Below are 16,385 nucleotides of genomic sequence, written 5' to 3'. Positions count from 1 at the left end.
ACAACTGCTGCAGCTACTCTAGCAGGGCCAGATAACCCCCACAATATTTTATGAATAAATCCATCTTAGCAACACACTATGCTTGTAGAAGATTTTTCCCAAATCTTGGGTTCCTTTGTTAGGCACACCACTCCAAGATGGCCACAAAGCATGCATGCCGTTGGAAAACATATGTGTGCATGTGTCATGAAGACGTGGCTATTATTCTGTTGGCATTTGTTTTGTTATTTACATTTGAAATATGGATTGGAGTAATACATATAACAAAATCAAATGTGTGCAAAAGAGCATTTTGAAAAAGGAGCAGCTTGCCAGAAAATTGTAGATGCCAGACACCTTCGCTCCCTCTAATAATTACAATGGTGGGGGGAATGGGATCGATAGAGCAGGTTGGAGAGGCCACAGTGGAGGATTTTTTTTATTTTTTTAAATTAATAAATAAAAGCCAGGTGGGGCAGGGAAAGCAATGCACGAGGTGGAGGAAAGTAGTGAAAGGAATGTTAGGGGGAAGCACCATGCAGAAAAGAGTAAGAACACATGCACTTCCACAGAGTGCTTGGAAAAAAATCTGTCCCAAAACATAGGAGCCAATGCCAGCAGTGGAAGGATATAAATCAATCGAACAGAACAATGTGCGACCATAATTATCCTTGGTGGGACAAACACAAGAATAGGGACAAAAGACTTCAAGTGAAGAGCAGTAAAGTGAGAGACAACAAAGCCCTCCAATCATAAGCAAGTGGTGGACTCAGACCAGACAACGTATAATGAAAACAGGGCTGGCCAACAAACAAAGCTGCAAGTAGCGGAGACCTAAAAAGAACACTCTCTCATGGACCACAACACCTAATCACGACTAAAGGGACCTCCCCCATTACCAACTCTAATATCACATAAAATATAAGCGCAATCCAATGCAGTATGAACATTTCTAACAGCAAGTATTTGTGCAGGCTATTTGAAAAGTGTGCAAAAAGATGCGTCAGCGATGAAATCCTGTTAATGATTGACTTCTTAGAAATTATTAAACCAAGTTTAGCCAGAATAGAACAACAAAAAAGGATTAAGATATTTCTCACTTGCAAGACATTAAAAATCCCATTTCCACCTGATTCAAATATTCCTCCAATCCTACCCAGCATTTTCTTTTGGGAATAACAGAATATGAGGCCCTGCACACTCCACCCACTAAGCCAGTTCCTCCTTTGGCTTAGGAGTATCAATACATTTTACAGGAATTACTACACAAATAAAATAACCTAATGACATTCATTGAGCAGTAATCAAAAAAAAAAAAAATCAAAAAAAAAACAACTATATATATATATATATATATATATATATATACATATACACACACACACACACACACACATAATGGGAAATTTACATTCAAGAAAATATTATATATAGTCCCTCATCCACAATTCTTAATGCATAGTTACGAACAATTGTACTTGCCTGTGTTCCGTGGAAAATTGATTATATATACATTTTTCGAATAACAAACTGCATCACTAAAATGAAATGTATCTTATCGCATACTTTTCCTTGACTATTGAGCAATAAATGTCATTAGAGTATTTTCTATTGCGTAATAATGTATGTAAAATATATTGATACTCCCCATACACAAGCATTGTTTATAAGTAAGTATGCTGAATTTGGATGTGAGGGGACTTTCATATTTTTACTTCCAGCGGAGCCAAAACAAAGGCCTGATTTAAAAGGCCACCTACCCCTTTTTCGTTCAAGTATCATCCTGGCTGGAGGCGATTTGGAGCCTATAACATAATACACATATCTTCTCAGATGTAGCTCAAGTTTAAATATAAAATATACATTTTTAAATGTAGTAATCACTAAACATTTTGACTATCACGCAAACAATGTGACAGGGCTGCTAAATCAAATAATTTGAGTAACTAATGACGGAGTCACGCTTTCAGAATAAAATCAAATAAAGTGCCAAATAGTGCGTAGTAATTCAACAATCCCGGAAATGGTGCTGAGGGCCGCCAGTTACAACAAATCCATACTGGAAAACAATGTAACAGCGTGGCATACCCAAGACACAAAATGCTTAAGATGCCATGCCTGGCAGAACAATCTTAGAGAAATTACTTACGTTCAGAATGAAGGAGGGTGGGAAGAAGATAAATTGTCAAACAAGACCAATATCCTTATAGAAAACAGGACAGATTGGCGAGAGTTAGAAATGAATGAGAGTGTGACATATCTTCTTTATGTAACCCAGCATCAAAACTATATGTCCTAAAGGCCCAAGTAAGCTTGACGACAACTATGTTGATTAGAACAAGAATTACCTATTTAATAGAAGGCCAACCCAATTCAATATGGAGCAATTCTTTTTTTTTTTACTTGTGTGCCTATGTGTTTCAATTGGTATTATATACAGTGGTAGCGTAGGGGGGGGGGGGGGGGGGAGGGAGGTCACAGAGTTTTCCCCATTAGAATTCACTCCAAAGTGATGGGATAGTGTGGCGCTTGGATGCAAGTTGTTTGCAAAGGCTTCTCATAAAGTCTACCTATTTACTTTCGTCGCTGCTGAAAAGTTGAAAAGCATGGCAGATCAAGTGCAATATCAGAACGTGTACTCCAAACATGGGAGACAGCAAAACATAGTGCGATTTACCTTAAGACGAAATTCTGATATCTTTCTGCAAGGCGCTGTGGTCTGTCACAAAGGTTTTCATAGAGCTTTTTCGTCAGCAACCTATAAATGATACAATCTGTTAGCTGATTAGCAAACTTTTAAATTGTCTTCACCTAAATGTACCTATTATTTTTGAGAAATTGCATTTGGAAAGTTGTACGTACAAATTAAAGAGCTGTTGAATTAGGCATGATGCCCAAATATTCATATGTCTGGAAGATGACGCTCGCTATCTTACTGAGAATTTACAAAAGTACTTCAATTGTATTGAACACAGTGCACCTCTCACTATTTACTAATCTGTGTAAAAGGGTAAATAATTACTCAAAATGTCTTGTGATGTATTGTGATATATCGAGTAGAGTCAAAAACGCTCTAGAGGACCAGAGTGCTACTTGTATTCAGAAAAAGCAATATGTGGTAGTACACTTCGAATCCCAGTTCATCAAATCAACAGTGATGCGATTTAGTACATATACCTTGCACAAATGGCAGCAGATCATTTACCACCATGGCCAAGTTTCCTATTATGCAAATTAAGCATTATAGGGAGAGAAAACGGTTGTGGATCTACAAATGCATATAATACTCACAAAATGGGAGGCTTGAGGGTATTCACAAACATTTTTCTGGGAGATTTCAAACCCAGAAACGCACACATTTCTGCCATTATAAGGTGTAAGTCACTTAAGGGGAATAAAAGGAATGGGAGCAGTATCAATATATTTAAAGAAGGTGTGCGAAGGATTCCATTTAGTGGAACTGTTCAAATGTGGGATGATCCCTCAAATCCACAACTCTAGCTAATTTCTGGGGGCGGAACTCCTGGGATCCTCTGTGAATACCAGAAAAAGTTGAAGGACTATTTCAACTAGGAAACAATCTACAAGAGTCGATTTTCAAATTCTCCAATCCAGGTTTTGTAAACCAGACCCATCTAGAATTAACTGACAACAAACCGCATTCTAAAAAAGGGTGACAAACAATGGAGTGGATATTGCGCAGCGAGAAATGAAAACATTTTTTATACATTCATGTATCTCATCCCAATTAGGAGCCGGTTTTACCAGGTGTGGGAGAACCTAAATATTTTCCCAGTTAAGGGTGTAGGGTGAGCAAGACAGTCTGTTTTTTCTTCTATCAGAGGGAGCATAGAAAGCTCCACTTACTAGAAAAAAAAGCTTCAATTTCCCTCCCATACTCACAACCCACCCACAACCACTCATTTACCACCTGCTAAAGGGAGGCAGTAAATGTATGTGGAAAAATCCCATGGAATTGTAAACTTTGTGTGGCTTTTCGGTAAGAAAAAGTAGCCTCACTTGGTATGCCATCATTCAAATGGGTTCAAGATGCAGGTGCACGATACTGGAGCCATTTTACCAGCTGAAAACAGTAAAATCACATGCAATTCTGATTTCCCCAGTGAAGTGCATCTCATAATCAGCCATTTAATGGCGTTACAATTATTTAACTGTACACATTTTAAAAGCAAAAAGGTGGAAGACAGATAGCCTTGTGGAGCTCCAAAATCCCGAAGTTGCATTTTGTTTTAATTGCAAATTTAAACACAGATTTTCACAAATGGACTTTGAAAGAGAGAAAACAGCGAAGCCCCAATTGGCAATCCAGCCTCATAAAGATAGAGCAAATCACTGGAGAAGAGAGACAGAAATGCATTCACGTGAACCAACTGCAAAACCACTGGGCAACTTTCTGGAGCTCGAGGCGCATCTTTTCACTATCATTTTTTCTATCTTAAGGCTTAAGCCACAGGAAGCCGTATTAGCAATGCTCTAAAAATGTCAAGAACCACCAATATTATTCCGGCATGACACTATACATTAACAATTACCATTATTAGGTCAGTGTATTCATTACTACAGCAGGATGCTTCCTATGCAGACGCAGACTGTTGCAGTGTAGTGTCTCCTGGTTTTGAGTAGGCTACTTTACACAAGCGAGAAATAAATAAAATGGTGCCTTCTTTCTCAAGCAATTACAAATCAATCTCTTGTATTGAATCCTAACCATCAATAAAAATCAGGGATGTTTTGGCCCTGCTTTCTTGATTTCTTCATCTCTCCCTTTCTCAGAATCACATTTCGTCCCAAAAATTACCCTTTAAACCGTCTCAGGTCACAACCCAGTCGACGCCAAGGGCAATTGTGCCAGTTTAACTATTTGCCTGCGGGCGTGGCTTGAGGCTCGGCAAAATGGCCGCACTGTAGGGCAGCTCTTCCCGCCACTTTCAGATATCCTGTAATTATCCTTCCGCAGCTCTAAGAAAATCGGCGTTTCCTCGCTGGGACTGTACTCCTGATTCGAGGGGCTATCTGCTGAGGTGCGGCGCGGCGGAAAGCGTACTGGAGATCGAACTGCTGAACAGTGCGCGGCTGCGGAGAGACATCGGCTAATGGCAGTCTGCACCAGAAGACTGGGGTGCTAATACGCTGTGCCAGGCTTTCCCGTGTCGCTCGCAGAACTATAAAAGGCGGAGAGCGGTAAAAGCGGTAGGATGCAATTGCAGCGATTAAATTGGAGGGGGCATTAGCGGAAGTGACCCTGAGGCGGCTGTGGGGACGTCGGAGCGAGTCCGCTGGGTGCGCCAACTACGATAGCGCCCGACTTAGAGGGGAGGAGTAGGCCGGAGCGTGCCGCATTGCCCCAGACCACCGGCGCCCTGCCGACGTTCTTCGGGTCAGCACGATGCCGTCGGCCCAACACCCTGCACATGCGACCGGTGCCCCGCATAAGCCGCCACTCCACTCCAAAGGACCCGTGAGGGGAGAGACTTGAGCGCGACATAGGTGGTGCGCATTACGGGACCGCAACGGGACCGATCAGTGCTCCGAACGTCACATTGAGATCGCGTACCAACCACCAGCAGCCGCTGAGTGGATCTGTAGGGCCGATTTTGACCACTGCATCTGGAACACTCCTTCTTACACCAACGACGCTGCACGAACCGGCAACGCTACGGCCACCATTTTGTTTCACGGAGGCGCCAGCAAGGGAATAGAGGTGGCCTGTCTGCATATCTCACGAGGCGACACCAAGCCCGCACAAGGCCTTGTTACAATCGCAGCAAAGCCAACATTCCCCTCCACACTGTTTGCAACACCCTAGGTGATCCGGGCCACGACCTAGCACCCCGAGGGGAGCCCCCCCCCCCCCGGTCCAGAGCCGCCATCTACATTGTCTGAGGCCTGGGCGCCTTTTTTCACTGCCATATCACTGGACTCAAAACGCGTGAAATTTAGGGCCAAGACCGCCACCTCCCCTACAAACACTGGAGGATACCGCAAAGCAAGACGAGCACAACCTACTCATAGTGCCACTGGGGCTTCACTGTTGACCTGCGCCTGTCACCGGGTTCTCAGCTTTGCTCAGATCCTCTTGTAGCGTGAACTGAAAGCGTTAGATACCGGAGACTGTCACCCACTTCCAGGGCCATGGGTAAGCCCTATAAGACGCAGCTCCGGCTGACGTTTGAACTGTGGAAGGGGACCGAGCCTGGCCAAACAATAGTATCAGATTCCGAATCCGATGCACCGGCAACCCCCCCCCCACGACCCTTGAGAAATCCCGGTCGGCCATCCAGGCGAGTTTGCAGGCCATAGATGGCAAAATAGAAGCACTGAACGGCAGAATGGACCAGTTCTCGAATAAACTCGACAAACAGACAACGCGGATTGGGGAGGCTGAACAGCATATATCGGATGCGGAGGAGGGGCTGCAACAGGTAGCAGAGAAGACTTCGGACATCACCAAGTTACTGGCAGTGATTCAGGCCAAAAATGAGGACATTGAAGCACGCTCGCGCCGGAATAAGATACGCATTTTAGGCCTTCCAGAATCCACAAACGTGGGGCGCTTAGAGGAGTACGTGGAGGGGATGCTCCGTGACATCTGTGGAAAGGACAAACTCTCTCCCCTATTTGCAGTAGAACGCGCACACAGATCACTTGCAGCGCGTCAGCCGCCAGGAACACCACCGAGGCCTATAATTGCACGGCTGCTGAATTTTAGAAATCGGGACACAGTTCTCCGCATCACCAGAACGAAAGGCTCCATCACTTGCCAGGGCAATGCCTTATCCTTCTATCTGGATTTCACGGCAAACGTGCAAGCAGCTCGTAAGGAATTCCAGGCCGTCAAGAAGGTCCTACAGAAAGAACAGACTATATACGCGATGCTGTATCCGGCGCAGTTGCGTATTGGCACTTGGGAACAAGCCAAGATATTCACCAATCCCAAACATGCGATGGACCACGCACAAACACTGCGGCGTCTGAAAGAACACTCACCTACATCCCAGGCATCGGACGTTGAGGACTGAACATTAAGAGGGGTAAAGCGTGACCTTCACACTGGTCCGCGGTGCCCCAAATGAGTGGGGTGGACGAAAATTTTATATGTGCCATGCATTTGGCTTATGTGGACTGATTGATGCTTGGCGCCGTAGGAATGCGGGGATACTAGCGAGGACACACATCACACCTGCAACAAAGGGCTGGTCCCGCCTGGACTATTGGCTGCTGAGTGAGGGAACACACAATTGGGTCACTGATGTCCACAACCTCCCCAGAACACTGTCGGATCATAACCTGGTGGTCTTAACATTACATATACCACACAATCCGCATAAGCCGTTTACATGGCGCTTTCTAGCAGACTCACTCCTAGATCCGATATATGCAGATACCATAAAATCAGCCATAGTGCAATACTTTGAAAACAACATAGGATTGGTGGACAGCCAGGAAGCGCTGTGGGAGGCCTTCAAGGTCACGATTAGAGGCACGTGCATTGGTACATCTGTGGGGATACTAAGGGACATAAGGGGACGTCTTACCGCCATAGAGGCAAAACTGCGGGAGCTCGAAACACAGTATGACCACAGTCCATCAACCGCCCTACTTACAGCAATACACGAACAGGTGGACGAATACAACACGCTCGCAGAAACAGAGGTGAAGTACCTCTCCTGGCGACACACAGCCTGACGCTATGGCGAGGGAGGAAGGCCAGGCAGAACACTGGCGGGACGCTTACAGAGCAGGGCTTGCCAACCCCCTACTGAAAACATTATAGGCGCAGATGGAAAGTCTCAATACACTCCCATTGACATAGTAGAGCAGTTCTACGATTTTTACTCATCTTTGTACACTTCCACTAGCGGGATGGATGAATCAACTATTGACGCATACCTTGACGACGTCGCCTGTGCGTGGTTGTCGGATGTGCACCGAAAGTATCTTAGCCTCCCGATAGATGTGGAGGATGTAGTAGATGCCATTAAAACACTCCCGGAACGGGAAAGCTCCTGGTCCGGATGGACTAACTGCAGAATTTTATAAAGCACATGCTGATATTTTAGCTCCCCATCTCCTGAGGATGTATGCGGAAGCATATGACTCGAGTCATCTGCCTCCCACGCTGCGCCAGGCAATGATCATTACCCTGTTGAAAAAAGATAAACCTCGCTGCGAATCATACCGCCCTTTATCCCTCATCAATCTAGATGCCAAAATACTCGCAAAGATCCTCACCACCAAGTTGCAACCCCTCATGCCACTCCTTGTGCTGCCCGACCAGGCCGGGTTTATCCCAGATCGTTCCACCTCGCTCAACTTACGCACTATATTCGCCATGCTTCATGTCTTGAATCCCGATTTACCTGCAGTCGCGGTCCTTTTGGATGCCGCGAAGGCATTGGATTCAATAGAATAGCGGTACATGATGCACATACTGCGTAGAATGGGCTTCCCTCTAATGCTCTTGCGGTGGATACAGATACTCTATGCCGACCCATCTGCGGACCCATCTGCGAGAGTCTGAGTGGGTGGAGAAACGTCCGAGCAGTTTGCGGTGGGCAGAGGCACTCGCCAGGGGTGCCCTCTCTCCCCCCGCTAATTTTCGCCTTTGTCCTGGAGCCGCTGGCTTGTAAAATACGGCAGATACATAGGGCGGCGGCTCTGAATTTTAATAATCGTCCGGTGGGGATCTCAATGTATGCGGATGATATGGTCCTATACGTTCGAGAGCCATATACGTACCTATCCCCTTATCCTATGCGAATAAGTTAAATTTGGCCTGTTTTCCGGTTTACACATCAATTGGGATAAATCTGTGATCATCCCGCTGACGAAAATAACAGCCCCTCCATCAGTCGAATATCCATTAGACTGGTCTGCAGATCTTGTCATATATTTAGGGGTGTGGATACATAGGGACCCCAAGACTGTGATAACTGAAAACTATGGCCCTGCGTACACGGCCTTAGTCGCGCAGATAGATAGATAGATGGCAATGGTTCCCGCTGTCCTTAGAGGACCGTATTTCCATCATAAAAATGGTGTTACTGGGGGAGGAGCTACGCTAGCAACCAAGATGGCCGTTTAGGCTCCTGGCTCCTCCGACCTCCTTATCCTGCCAGAAGATCCTGTCGACAATCCTGATTTTACGCCCGACCACCGTGTAGATGAACTGATACTCACTCAGATGGTGCAATTCCGAAAACTTAATTCCCTTGGGTGACGGAGCTGCGTCGAGTTGAAGTTTGCGGCCTAACCCAGCTGGAGAGCCGGGGCCTCGAGTTTTGATCTGGCCGTGTCGAAGTTGAACAACCTCGGCCGTGAGTGGCAGTCAGGGTCCGGTCCACCGAGGTGGAGTTTTTTTTTTCTTTGGCCGATCTCGACGGCGCTCATCTTGCCTGACCAACATGGAGGGAGGGATGAGGTGGCACGACAGTGGTCGGGGGTGGAGGTCCCTGACCCGCAGACCCGGTGTGGCCCGGCCGGTGTTCTGTGGGTCGGGGTCTTCGCTCTCGAAGAGAGATACATATTGTTGCCGCAGAAATTGACCAGTCCCCTCTGGTGTCGTCCGTTCCGCTCCTGTCGTTCCCCCCCGAGGAAGCCAGCTCCCCGGGGGAAGTAAACATGATCGTTGCTGAGCGTGGATAAATGGACCGGACGGAGAGTGAGCCGTCGCTAAAGACGATATTGGCAGCTATCGGGGCATTTCATTCCCATGTGAATGCCCTGATTCACAAAATGATGACAGGCTTATTGGTGATGGAGTGCGTGGAACCGGACCCGGTTACATCTCAAGTATTACCGCAAGCTATGATTTCAGCTACGACCATCTTGAATCTGAACGAGAGCCCAGTGCGACAAGAGGAGCAGCAGCCCTTGGTCGGTCTCCTAGAAAATCCTGAACCCAGTGTTTTGAACATATTGGCATACCTACCATCTTCGCTGACTTTGGGAGAATCGAGTTGCGTTCCCTTCCCGTAGAATCTTGTGGGTGACTTTCCGATCTTGGAGAAAACTACATTAGGACTATCCGTCCATGAAGGAGTGTTACTGTGCTGCTGAAGTTCTAGGCAACCTACTGACTTTGAATTGTATTGTAATGCATTTATTCAGACTCTTTTTTTCACTTTGGTTCTCCTGCTGAAGTAATGGGAGGGGTTCACATAATGGTTCGGAAGGGCCAGGGCTGAGAGTGATCGACTGTAGTTGGTATTACGGCCTTAATGGATGTAGATTTCGTGGCTGTTGGTCTCGCGGGAGGATGGGCGGTGCATCATGGCTCCCCCTAATTTCTCTTTTGTTGATTATAGACATTATTGACCTTTCATCATAGGGGGTGCTTGTCTCTGGCAGGGGGAAAGGGGACCGGGAGCTTCTATGGAAATGCCCTCCCCCAGTTTCTCTTTTCTACTTTTAGAATTTAAATAGTTGGGGCGACAGGCACACTGCTAGTGAAGGTTAGGCGATAGCCAGTTGCAGGGGTGCAGGGTTGGGTTTTTTGTTTTCTTTCTGTTATCGCTAATATGGTTTCCCCTTTTTAGGTTTCGACCTGGCCGTAGCACCTGCGAAGCAGGTGCTCCGCCCAGGGCGAAAGCTTTTGTTTACACTATGGGGGACTTGAACACTCCCCTTCTTCCATTGGCTAGCTCCATAAATGGAGGCTAGCCATTGGGAGACAGAGGCTGTCAATCACGCTTTCTGGTGAAAACGCGATTCAGGGGCGTTTCTGGGACTTTTTTAAGCCCCGCCCCTTTGTCCCGGGCCACGCTGTCATTTGCTGCCGGCCCGGGACACCCCCCCTGACGTCATTCCCGGGCCGCGCTGTGATTGGCTGCCGGCCCGGGACCTGACTTGTGTAACATTTGTCTCCTCATCACATGGGCCAGAAGCGATAAGGTGTGGAGAAATGCAGAGCATTGCCTGGCAACAGATGTAGGTGGTTTGCCTATTGTACAAATTTTCTTTGCCACAGCTTGTCTAACTTGTAAAATGCACAGCCCTGACCACCGAACTAATGTTGTATATTGAAGGAAGGGCTAACTTGCCGTTCCGGTTAACTTCGGCAACCCCGTTTGCCTTGTCGTGGCAATAAAGTTCATTTGAATCAGAGACAGAAAGAGGGAGGGACGGGCCCGTCCCAGGTCGTGAGCCCGGGGCAGAGGCGGCACTGTCCTGCGCTCGTGTTTCTGCCCTACTCGCACCCTTTCTCCGCGGAGCGCTCCTCCCACACTCGCCTGCCCTGTGAACGGAGCAGGTCCACCGCACCGGGCGGCATTGGACTGGGCGGGGCTAAGAGTGAATCACGGACACTCCCTTCAGGAGAGAGGTATTCACAACACCCGGAAGCCTCCCACCGGTAAAAGAGGTGAGTGCCGGGAGCCGTCAGAGGGGCTGCAAAGTCCCCGGGCCCATCGGTAAGAGTACCCAGGTGCACCGTGGTTTTGTCCTAAATGGAGTACGGGGTTAGCCCCAGCTCTCGGGAGCTAGCGTTAGATGTCTGTGCAATTAAATAATATTGAGCGCAGTGCGGAGAGGCGTTACAGGCAGCACTAGGAAAGCTGCGTGATGCAAGAAAGGAAGAAGGCTTGCGTTTTCAGAAATGGATGGGGCTGCTGTTAAGTCTTTCTCTATCGTTTCCCCCTCTGTTCCTCTTTTGAAAGCCACTCGAAGATCTCTTGCACAGTGCCTAGAATCCGCCGGCGTTGCTATGCTTCCAAGAAGTGGTACCTCTGGGCGCTATAAATACCCCTAGCAAAACGAATATAAATAAAGGCCTGTGAGGCGGTCGTGAGGTGACGCACTGCGTTGTGCAAGAAGCATGGGATTAATGAATGCTGGGCAGCCTGGGTGGTTTGGCATGAACTGGGGTTAACACTGCCCCTCTGATGCCAGGGCAGTCACTCTTCACCTTCAGTCATTACTGTAACTTCCCACATCCCCTTCTCTTGGCTCCGTCCTTCCCTCCGTGGATAATAACTATCTCTCTCCGTGCTTCCTTCCACTGCAGCACCGCTCTCACCTCCCTCCAGTCTCCCCTTCCTCTGCAAGGCCGTCTGCACCCCCCTTCTCGATCCATTAGCCAGTCACCCTTTTCCTTCCTTCTACCTCCAGTGGTGCTGACTGCGGGGATCTGTGTTAGACCCCATGGTCACCGGCTCCAATCTGTGCGGGCCCGCTCGGTTCAACGCCTCCCAATGTCGATAAATCCTCTATAATTCATCAATGCACTTAACCGTCCCCACTGCTCAACACACATTACTGTACTCCAATCCAGTGGGTTCGTATAACACGATGTATTGGAAACATGCGCTTTATGTCTTAAGTCAACTAATGGTCGACTTCTACCTGGTGTTTTTATCATACCTGCCTATATAAAGCACCTCGAAACGCTGCAGCGATGTCCGTGCTGTAGTAAATATAAATACATTCTTACAATGATTGCCGTTGAGTGGGATTTGAATAAACATCTGTTATGCGGTGCTGGGATACCCAGGGGTGAACACATGTGCTTTACAAATGTTACGTTTACTCTTCTTTGCCCCTATAACATTACTCCCAGTCCTTTTATACGCTTCTTTTCTATCTCCAGCAATCAATCAGTAAAATTATGAAGCACACTTTACACCCGCCTCTTGCTCCCTCATTTAGTTTATATCTCCTGTACCTTACTACACCTATGTCTGACCTCTCCTCCATCCCCTCCATCCTTACACCCCTTCTCGAACCGTCTCCTCTGACTCACTCCTTTACTCTATCTGCTAAATGCACTCTTTCCTTTTACTTTCCCTTACTACTCCCTTCTGTCTGTCTCCTGCTTCTGCTTTTAGTTCTTTCCGACACTCCTTAGCCCCTCCCTTTCTGCTTTCTCATTCGGTCGCCTTTCTTTTCATAATTCCTAAATTGTTTTCTTAATCCTTCCCTTACCCGGCCAGACCCCCTTCACCACCTACTACTGCCTTCTTTCCCCACTGTAGTCATTTTCTCTTCACCATAGCGTATTCCCTATTGACTCCCTGCTCCCCCATCTTTACACACACCACCCCTCCCCCTCCTTCTGTGCCCACCCGCACCACGCAGTGCAGTCTACCTGGGCCGCCCTCCCTCCCCGACAGGTATGCTCGTGGGGGAGGGTGGCTCCCTCCCAAGCTGTGGTGATGGGGGGTGCTTAGTCACGCCGGTGAAGCTTCATTGTGCTGTAATGAACGTGGGTCTCAGTCCCATTCGGGCCTGCACGCACCGGTGCACCAGGGTGGGCGTGGCATCACTTCCCAGGTATATTGTTGTGATGACAGTGCTGTGCCTGTAGGAGTGGGGGTGTAGTTATACGCCCTGCCCCCTGTGACAACCGAGACAGCTTGGGCATGTTTAGTGTGAACTTGGGGGGGGGGGGATGTAGAGATACCCCCCGCGATAACCCAGGCAGTCTGGGAATGTGTATTGTAAACCTGGCGAGGGGGTAGATGTAGAAATACCTACCCGCCCTCTGTGGTGATAACCCAGGCAGTCTGGGCATATGTTGTTTATAGTTGGCTGGGGGGGTGGGTAGTGACACCTCCCCGCCCTTCTGTGATAACCGATATAGCCAGGGCATGAGCTGTTTAAACTGGGGAGGGGAGAGGGGGTAGATGTAGTGATGCGTCTTCGCCTCCTCTTATGACCCAGATAGCCTGGCAATGTTTATTTTTTTAAACCGGAGATGGGAGGGAGGGGGTTAATGTTGTCACACCTCCCCACCCTTTGATAGCTCTGCAGGTCTGGCCGGGTGTTTGCTTGCCTGCCAGGTGTGTGGCTCACATTACCGCGGCAGTGACTCGTCAGCTAGGAGCTTCTTACAACCAAGGCGTATTCTGGAGAGGAGGGGTGGAGTGGAGGCTAATACCGACTGCCACTTGTTTAACAATGTGTGAGATTGCTCTTTCTACTGCACGTGCTTTCACATCTTCCTTAAAAGAAGTGGGACTCAGTGCCAGAGCCTTTCCATTCTTTATCCATTTGTAGGTTTCGCCTACCAGACACCGTAAGCTGGATGGAGAAGACCTATTGTGGGCTTACTGCCCTTCCTCTGCTTATCACTGGCTGCCTTTGTCGCTCTCGTTTGCTGGCTTTCTTTAAACATGTTATATCACCCTGGGTTTGTTTCTGCTCTGGGCCATTGCCTCCTTACCATGCTTTGGCTTGGCCGACTTGTATCCTTTCACTGCTCGCTTTTTTTTCATAAACAATCCATGAGTACTTGTTTTCCAGCTCTCTCCCACGTGGGCTCCCCCCCCCCCCCCGAACTCTCGGTTGCCGTCTCCCTCGTGTTGCAAACTCTCCTTCGTGTGCTTCTGTCCCCTACCAAACTCCACCAACTCCCAACCCCAGAATAGCTTACCCTCGCGATCGTGCATCATACCACCACTTTTAAAAAATATATATTTTATTTTCAATCAATTTATTTTTAAAGACTGATCAGGAAGCAGATTACAGCTTTTTGTTCAGCATTTAAAAAAAGCACTACTGCGCTGCCTTTAGTCCAATTTTTTTATTCTCCGATCCATCTCTGATTGGTTGATTAAAAAAATGCTGCCTGCATCATTTGGTTGGCACATACATGCAAAATAGTGCATGCACAGGTCATCAAGCATTTGTACACCTACAAATTGATGCAGCTGCTGAACCTGTGTCATCGCACTGTTTTGTTTTTTTCTTCTTCATCGGGCCATGCTGTACAGAATTGCCAAAAGGCATTGGTAAAGGTAGTAGCTCACAAATACAGATAGCTATTGGTTTTACCAATGGTTGCTGATTTTTTAAAAACGTATCTTTGTGTTTGAATTATGCCACCAGTTTACTGCATTTCAAAGTCAGTAGTACAGTTTATTTGCACCAAAGAGAATCATATCCTGTGATATGCATTAAAACTAAAATATTTATTGTTACCTGTTCTAATCCCAGCAGCCTGCTGGGAATCACCTGTACTGTTTGTTCTATTAAAATTACATGCAATGGTAAATTTGATTTTTAATACAGCTTCTGAAAGCCATAGTGGTATTTTAGCCACCCTTTCCAATGTAATTGCTAAATGTCTACGGGGAATATAGAATTAACAAATGTTTTTCTACTCCCCATGAACCCATTATCGCTACAGAACATCCTCCCAGATCCATCTACTTATCCTGAAGAATGACCCGGACGGACTTTCTAAGGAGGACTGGCACTCCTCTTGAGTCAGACTTGTATCTTTTATGTGCTAATAAAGTAGATCTGCTATGCCCAATAAACTGATTCTATTGCCAACTAAGTGATTTTCCAGATGTAATACCACATATGGTTGTACCTCGGCAGAGTTTGATACACTACCTCTCCTCTTAATCTTACCACCCAATCCATTACACGATCCATGTAAATACTTAAGGGTTAACTTTTAAAGTCGTCATTTGAAGTTTCTTACTTTGTTTTGTCTCCCACCACTGGATAACCTGCATATATTTTGCTGCTGCATGTCACATAATTCACCCGGTCTTCATAACTAAAATCCCAATAAAACATACAAAATAAAACGCTTGTATTCCCTCACCCACCACTCCATAACCGTGTGCAAGGGAAACAAAACCAGGGGATAGTTAAGCTATCCACTTCCCTTCCGGATACTTCAAGGTGATGGTAGATTTTATCTGGCAGCCAGGAGCTCCTCTAATTACCGGCCATCTTAGTTGTCTTCCCAGCTCCGCCTCAATTTCTTTTTAACTTAGATTTCTTTTTAATGCAAGCCTGCAGACGTTATGTTTTGTGAGTGCTATGTTTTTTATATTCTTTTTACTTTTGCAGCATATGCTTGCATTAAAAAAATATAACCATTGCCCCAGGTAGCCAAAATACTGGCTTTGTCAATGTTTAATAGTTTTGGTGTTCAAATTATTGCACGGGTACTGTAATATGAGTGGGCATTTGGAAGGAAATGACCACACCAATCAAATATCCTGCCTCTATAAATGTGCACTTTCATTATGCTGTATAACGCCTAGTGCACACTGGTGAAAGCATGATTCACTAATCCTTTTGATCCAAAACCAATACTAACACAACACGAAAAACTTTACTTTGGTATTCTTGTAGAGTAAGTAAGCCGAGTTGAAACAGACCAACAGCAGATGCTGATAACCCATAATGTACAAGCAAAATGCAGTACTGAATGTAAATAATAGAAAACACATACCAAGTGGCTGAGTTTACTACATTTTATAAGTTAACCCCTTCGATGCTCATGACGGAACGGTTCCGTCATGAGCATCGGTCGCGCTGTGCTCATGACGGAACCGTTCCGTCATGAGCACACCCATTAACATTGGCCCTCAGCACAGGAGGGGAAGATCTCAAGCAGTGATGGTGTTAATATTCTCAGGAGG

General features: G+C 46.7%; 1 protein-coding gene across 2 annotated transcripts in view; it reads right to left on the bottom strand.

Moving 5' to 3' along the window:
* TAB2 (TGF-beta activated kinase 1 (MAP3K7) binding protein 2) overlaps nt 1-16,385 on the bottom strand; it is a 269,185-nt gene that overhangs the window by 205,597 nt on the left and 47,203 nt on the right. Inside the window, exon 2 of one of the 2 annotated variants that reach the window (XM_086927464.1) lies at nt 2,657-2,737. The exons of the other annotated variant lie outside the window; for it this stretch is intronic. The gene's annotated coding sequence lies outside the window, so the exon portion shown is untranslated. The remainder of the gene's footprint in view (nt 1-2,656; nt 2,738-16,385) is intronic. 2 annotated transcript variants of the gene reach the window in all.

Source organism: Lissotriton vulgaris, chromosome 6 (assembly GCF_964263255.1).
Source record: "Lissotriton vulgaris chromosome 6, aLisVul1.2, whole genome shotgun sequence".
NCBI lineage: Eukaryota > Metazoa > Chordata > Amphibia > Caudata > Salamandridae > Lissotriton > Lissotriton vulgaris.
This window is presented reverse-complemented; position numbering and strand designations above follow the sequence as displayed.